Here is a 7,966-nt window from a genome sequence, read left to right as displayed (position 1 = left end):
GGATAGTCGGCCTGCGGACTCAGGGGCCCCAGGTTCGATTCCTGTCAAGGGCATGTACCTTGGTTGCGGGCACATCCCCTGTAGGGAGTGTGCAGGAGGCAGCTGATTGATGTCTCTCTCTTATCGATGTTTCTAACTCTCTATCCCTCTCCTTTCCTCTCTGTAAAAAATCAATAAAATATATATTTAAAAAAAAAGTAAAGTCATAACGTGGCACCGGCCTGTAACTAAGCAGCCAGGAAAAATGGTGGTGATGGTGCAACTCTCCCAGCCAGAGTGGCAGCTAAATGATGCCCGCATCGTCCTGAAGAAGGCCACCAAGTGAGCTCATTGTGGAAGAAGAGAACCTCCCCACTGAGGAGGAAGTCGTGCAGAACCAGTTCTCTGTCAAATGCTGGCTCCGACACACAGAATTCAAACAAGGAGTCCGAAGCCCGGGCTCAATCAGCTGTGTGAGCAGGCACTGAAGCTGCTGTCCTGTAGCTACAACCTCGGGTACCTCTCCCAGACTGCGAAGATGTCAATTCCTGCCGCGAGAGGGCCTTTGTGTTCCTGCACAAGATGCCGCATCTGTGGCTAGAATATCGCCAATTCCCCATGTACCCGGTCCGCGTCACACACACACACACACACACACACACACACACACACACCTGCCGCACTTTCAACTGTGCGCCCCAGGCATTGCCCATCACACAACACTCTCCTATTTGGCCCCTGTACCTGCGCTTCCTGGGCTCGCACCTGAGCCATGCGGGCCATGGTGCTTCCTTAAGCTGAGCCCTGAGAGCGCAGAGGAGCGCACGGAGTATCTCAAATCGAGCAATCGGCTGGACGAGGCCACACAGTGCCTGGCCACTGTGGTAGATAGAGGACGAGCGCTTAGTGTCCGAGGCCCGCAAGTGCAATTACCAGCTGTGGCACGAGCTCTGTGACCTCATCTCCCATAACCAGGATAAAGCACAGCCGCTCAACATGGGGAGGGGAGAGGAGCAAGAAAGGCCTCACCCGACCAGCGGGGTAAGCTTTGGTGTTTGCTGACCAACTAGTACCTCTTCGGTGGCCACTGTGAGAAGGCTTGGGAGGTGTATGAGGTGTCCATCCGGTCTGGCCATGGTCACCGCACAGGACTTCATCCAGGCGTTGGACAGCTCCGCCCAGTTCGAGGAGAGCAGGCTCACAGCTCAGCTGGAGACGCCTCGGAGCTGGGGCGGGAGGAGGAGGACGACGTGGCCCTGAAACTGTGCCTGGCCACTTCGAGCAGCTCATCAGCCAGCAGCCCCTGCTCCTCTACAGCGTCTTGCTGCGCCCAAACCCGCTCCACTTGCGGAGTGGCACAAGCTCTGGGCCCTGCACCAGGGCTGTCCCCTCCCGGAGATCATCAAACACATACACGGGATCTATGCAGACACCCGATCCCTTCAAGGCTACGGGCACACGCCACACTCATGGGTCAGGTTTGCCAACGGTTATGAGGACCACAGCCTGCATCGTCCAGAAGGAGGCCACCAAGGTGAGCTTCAAGCCGATGGATGACCTGGCAAGCGTATGTTGCGAGTGTGACGAGCTAGAGCTCTGACATGAGAATTGGGAGCAGGCCCTGAGGCTCCTGCGGAAGGCGACAGCATTGCCCCAGGCCAGGCCAAGAACTTTAACAACTCGGAGCCCGGGAAAAACCGTGTGTACAAGTCACTGGAGGTGTGGTCCCTGCTCCTGACCTGGAGGAGAGCCTCGGCACCTTGTAGTCCACCGAGGTTGTGAATGACAGCTTCTTGGACCTGAGGATCGCCTTCCCCAGATTGTCATCAACTCCACCATGTTCCTGGAGGAGCACACGTGCTTCGAGGAGTGTTTCAAGGCATATGAGTGGGGGCATCTCGCTGTTCAAGTGGCCCAATACATCTGACATCCGGGCACCAACCTGACCAAATTCATTGCCCACTAGGGGGAGGCCGCAAGCTGGAGCAGGCGCGGGACCCCCTGGAGCAGGCGTTGATGGCAAATTCGCAAACACCTTGTACCTGCTGTACTCACAGCTGCAGGAGTGCGGTGTGAGCGGGCAGACTCTCGGTGGCGTGTACAGTACACCACCCGGGCGGTGGCATCCGCCCAGCAGTACAACATGAGCAATAACAATATCAAAAGGGTAGTGGATATCTATGGAGTCTCCCACTGGCACGGCATCTACCAGAATGCCAGGGAGATTCGGTCACACAAGCACGCCCGGGAGATGTGCCTGTGGTTTGTGGATAGGGAGTGAAAACCGGGGGAGATTGACCACGCCCAAGCCATCTACAGCTTCTCCCAAATCTGCAGCCCTGGATGAGTGGGGCCTCCTAGCAAACGTGGGAGGACTTCGAGGACCCGCAAGGCAACAAGGACACAGGAGATGCTGCAGATCTGCCGAAGCATGCAGGCCACGTACATCGTGCAGGTCAACTTCATGGCCTTGCACATGCTCAAGGTGTGGGGTAGCTCCACAAAGACCATGGCTGCCCTCGCCCAGGAGCAGAGTGGCATGGAGGATACGAAGCCGCTGGAGCAATGGGCTAAGCAGCTGGCAGTGGAGGCCAAGAGCGACCAGCCCCCATGGGCCCAAAGGAAGATCCTGTTGGTGTGGAGCGATGCTTCCTGGGAGGAGCTGGCCAAGCCGACATGGCAGGACAACCCAGAAGAGATGGAGGTGGGCAAACGTGAGGATGAGGATGAGATGAATCTACAGCCCAATGAGGAGCGGCTGGAGCAGCAGAGCATGCTACCCAACCTGCTCCAAAGGAAGACTGACACCTACCTCACCCTGCCTCCCTTGCAATGAAGCCTGTTTCAGAGAGAGAGAGAGAGAGAGTTTTAAAAAGCACAAATATATCTAAGGTATAGAAAATGTCATTCAAACTCAATGATCACTAATGATCACCTATGTCTTGGTTTCCAATACCATTCTCCAATAAAAGAAAACAGGGGTCCTCCTTGGAGAAATGGTTGACTCCAGGACTTGAGAACAAAATACACAAAATGAGCTTAGAGAATCTTGTAGTGCCAGAGAGTAAAAAGGTGCAAAATGTAAAATCACAATGATACAGGCACACAGGAGCCAACTAAAAAAGCTCCCAATGGCCAAAGTTGAAATAACTTGAGGAACAAAATAAAGTAATATTGGGCTGTAACTCAAAGTATAGAACAATTATCCACTAGTCTATACTGATATAAATAAATAATTGAATAAGTAAATGGGGGAGAAGAAACAAATCTTCCATAAAGAAGAATTCCAAGTAATTTACTACATATTCTATCATCAAGGAGGTAGAGCATAACTTCTTAGCTGTGGGCTGCACAAAGTGACTTTATAAAAAAAAAAAAAAAGGACAGTATAGGAAGGGGTTGGGTGGGAAGTAACTTTACAGTGGAGAAATCTGACAAATATTACCTCAGCCAGGTGATCAAGGTCAACATCAACAATGATGAGTCATGTTGACAGAATGTACCATATCCTTGATATGATATGATAAGAAATGGTGCTTTATCTATGTGGTCTTCCTCCCAAAAACCCATTACTCCAGTTTAATCAGGAGAAAAACATCCGAAAAATTTTAATAGAGGGACATTTTACAAAATGCATGACCAATACTCCTCAAAACTGTCATGGTCACCACCAAACAAGGAAAGTCTAAGAAATTGTCACAGTTAAGAGAAGTTGTCAAGAAGGAGACATGACAACTAAATGTAATATGGTATCCTGGATGAGATCCTAAAACAGAAAGAGGACATTACGTAAAAACTAAGGAAATATATAAAAGATATATGAACTTTAATTGATAATAGTGTATCCAATATCAGTTTATTAATTGCAATAAATATACTATACTAATTTAAGATATTAATAGAAGAAACTGCATTCAGAGTGAATGGAAATTCTCTGTAGTATCTTTTTCATTTTTCTGTAAATCTAAGAAAATAAAGTTAGGGCTTTTGTTTGTTTTTAAAAGTCTTGCTAGATAAATTAAACAGTGGTTTGGACATATCTGAAAAGAGATTTATTTCTGGAAAATATATCCAAAGACACTACTCAGAATTCAGCTCAGTAATATCAAGAGAGATTAAGAGACACAGAAGACATAGCAGGAAGCTCTAACTAATATGTCTAATTGAAGTTCAAAAAGGAGAATAATGAGGGAATGGATGAGTGATAAAAGTGAAAGATAGGAAGTCCAAGTAATTTCCAGAATTAATTAAAGATACAATTTCTTAGAGTCCAATAAATATAAAATAGAAAAAATCCACACATGAAGACAAACTGTAGGCAAAGAGAAAATCTTAAAAGCAGTGAGAGGGGAGAAAAAGCCTAATTACCTATAAAGTAACATGAATTAGACTAAAAACTAACTTTTCAGTCAGAAGATAGTGTAATAGTATCTTCAAAATTGAGAGGAAATAATTTCATACTTAGAATTTTATACCTGGAAAAACTATTCTTGAGAATAAAAACGAAATAAAGATATTTGGATAAACAAAAACTAAAGAAGTTTACCATTCAAAGATCCTACTAAATGAGCATCTAAAGGATGTACTTTAATAGGAAATAAATGATCCAAAAAGATCCCAGATCCAAGAAAGAATTGTAGCTAAATAAATGAATAAGCTTATGGTAAATTTAAACTAGTATTCAAAGCATAAAAATATCTATTTCATCAAGTGTAAAAAATAGAAAGATAAGGCACTAGACACAGTTACATGTAAGATGAGAGAAGGGTAATTTGAGTTCAGATATACCAAGATCCTCATTTTGTTTGGGAGTGGGTGAAAATATTCACTAACCTTAGACTTAAATGTACATTGTTAAATTCCAAGAGTAATGACTAAAATAATAGATAATAAAGTACATATATTCCAAACAAAAAAGGAGAAAAACATAGAAGTAAAAACAAGTAAACAAACAGAAGAAAAATCTCAAACAATTTTAACGAGTCAAGAAAAAATAAACTGTATATGCAGGACAAATAGAAAACACAAACTACAATGGCACCAATACATTTTTCACATCAATAATTATGTAAATATTTGATAAGTAGGAATCTTAACTTCCTCCACCGAATGGTCCTGCCATCGTGTTCATCTTCTTCTTCAGCGTTAGATAGTCAATTGTCTCTGATAAAATTTGATACTTGGGCCTGCACAACCACCTTACCATAAAATATATTGTATGACAGAGGTGGTGTTAAACCCACTGTCTCTCGTTGGCTATTTAAACTCTCATTAATCAGTGCTACCAGAAGAAAGTTCTGATATAAACATAAAACATATCAAACTTAAATATATCATCTGTATTTTAGCATTTTCACCAGCCTATGACTACAAAATAAAGATACAATGTTCATATGCAGACTATAATTAAACAAATCCCACTGGGCTATTTTAGGAAAAGAGCCTCCTTAGAGCATCCTCCAGGTATTTCTGAGTTCTCAAAGTACTGCCTCACATATATTCTGAAGAAAGAGTCCTGATTTCCTTCCACTCCAACCTTCTTAACATTGCACTTTTTTTCTGCTGTGGATGACCTTATGCACACACCACTTCACTGAACACTGCCTCTGCTGCAGGTGAACTACCAATGATCCCCATCCCCCGACTCTCACCTTAGGAAGTAGACATTCCCCTCCCCAATCCCCCACATTCACACCTGAAACCATTTTGTGACTTTCAACAATATTTCACTGAAGGCTTAAAGAATGATGTGACTATAACACGATGTGGCTATTAAAATATCTAGTCATACGCAAAGAAGAAATACAAATACCAACAAGTATATAAAAAAATGTTCAACGTCATTAATCATTATGGAATTGCAAATCAAAACCACAATGAGTTACTACCTCATACCTGTTAGGTTGAGTATTATCAGAAAACAAAAGAGAGTAAGTTTTGACAAGGAAGTGAAGATAGTACAAACTTTGTACACCATTGGTGGGAATCCAAAATGGTGTCACCTACTATTAAAAACAATATGGAGTTTTCTAAATAATAATAATAATAATAATAATAATAATAATAATAGAACTGCCATAGGATCCAGCAATCCCACTTCTGGGTATTTATCCAGAAGAATTGAAATCAAGATCTCAAAACGATATTAGCACTCTCATGTTCATTGTGGCACTATTCAGTAGTCAAAATGTGGAAACAAACTGAATGTCCATTAATAGATGAATGGAAAAAATGTGGTGTAGACACAATGGAAAGTTATTCAGCCTTAAAAAAAAAAGAAGGAAATTCTGCAATATGTGACAACATGGATGAAACTTGAGGACATTATGCTAGAAGAAATAAGCCAATTACAGAAGAATATATTCTGAATGAGTCCATCTGTATAAGGAATCTAAATAGTAAAAGAATAAAGTGGTGGTTGCTAGGGGCTGGGAATAAAAGGAAAGGAAGAATTGATAATCAATGGGTATAAAATTTCAGGTATGCAAGATGAATAGGTTCTAGAGGCCTGCTATACATTGTACCTATAGGTAGCAATACTATATTGTATGCTTAAATGTCTGTTTAGAGATTAGATCTCATGTTACATGTTCTTACCATAATAAAATAAAAGTTTAAAAAATAACCCTGTCATGGAACCCAAAAAGCTAATCTCAGTCTAAAACCTCAGAGCTTCATGTGGTTGGGTCAAGATCAACAGTCCCCAACAAAAACCTTTAGGCCTTTCTACCCTACAAACCCAGGTCTAACTAAGTCCCAACTCTCCTAATCTATGATTCATTTCCTCACCTCTGAATGATTGATAGAGTAATGGATCCCTTGAGAAAGATCCTACTCCATACCTACTACGTGTGTCTCAACCTCAGAGACCAGAGAAATGAATCATTGATAATATTCTAAAATCTTATTTCCTAATGTCTGAATTATTTTGTCTAAAAACAAAAATTCCATGGGTGAGATATCAATGATTCAACCCGAGTGTTGCAGTGCCAAATCCACTTCAGATCCTTTTCACATATCTCCTCACATTTTAAGTGGAGAGAGGAGCCCATATGTTTATGTGCTAGAAGTCCAGTTCCCCAGTTTGCTATGAAGCAGTGCTTAGACAAGAACACTGTTTTAGTTAGGGTAACGTGACCTGCTATAGCAAGTAAGATAAAATATTTCAACAAAATAGTTTATTTTCCTTTCGTTTAAGGTTTCAAGATAGTGTTCCAGGTCTGCAAGTACTGTTCCATTTGGAGGCAATTGAGGGACCCAGGCTTCTTTTGTCTTGGGGCCTTGTCATCCTTTAGACTCTGTCAACTGCATTCATTAAGGAAAAGAAGAGAGCATGGAGGCCTATGTAATATTAGCAGTCTTGCCTTGGAAATGCCACACATCACTTCCACTTACATATTTTTAACAAGAACCAATCACAGCTTCACAACTAATTGTAAGGAAGATTAGGAAATACAGTCTAGCTCTGTGTTCAGGAAAAAAAAAAAAGTGGAAACAATTTATAAATAACCAGCAGAGTTTTTTGCAAATGTACTCACAAATGCCCAAAGAAAAATCAATTTATTTCAAGGGGAATTTTTTTTTTTAATTCTGCTGTTATACAATAGTGCTATTACCTCTGTCAACTGCATTCATTAAGGAAAAGAAGAGAGCAGGAAGGCCTATGTAATATTAACAGTCTTGCTGTGGAAATGCCACACATCACTTCCACTTACATAGTTTTAACAAGAACCAATCATAGCATCACAACTAATTGTAAGGAAGATTAGGAACTACAGTCTAGCTCTGTGTTCAGAAAAAGAAAAAAAAAAGTGGAAACAATTTATAAACAACCAGCAGAGTTTTTTGCAAATGCACTCACAAATACCCAAAGGAAAATCAATTTATTTCAAGGGAAATTTTTTCTTAAAATTCTGCTGTTATACAATAGTGCTATTATACTCAATTTACTTAAAAAATTATCTTACAACTCAGTCTAACGCAAGTA

General features: G+C 41.8%; 1 pseudogene; it reads left to right on the top strand.

Annotated features, from left to right (window-relative positions):
• The first annotated feature begins 244 nt into the window (after nucleotides 1–244).
• LOC102240882 lies at nucleotides 245–2,815 on the top strand (annotated as a pseudogene).
• The last annotated feature ends 5,151 nt before the right edge of the window (nucleotides 2,816–7,966 follow it).

Source organism: Myotis brandtii, unplaced genomic scaffold (genome assembly GCF_000412655.1).
Source record: "Myotis brandtii unplaced genomic scaffold, ASM41265v1 scaffold596, whole genome shotgun sequence".
In the NCBI taxonomy this organism is placed as follows: Eukaryota; Metazoa; Chordata; class Mammalia; order Chiroptera; family Vespertilionidae; genus Myotis; species Myotis brandtii.
The sequence above is the reverse complement of the archived record's forward strand: the minus strand, read 5'-3'. Positions and strand labels throughout refer to the sequence as shown.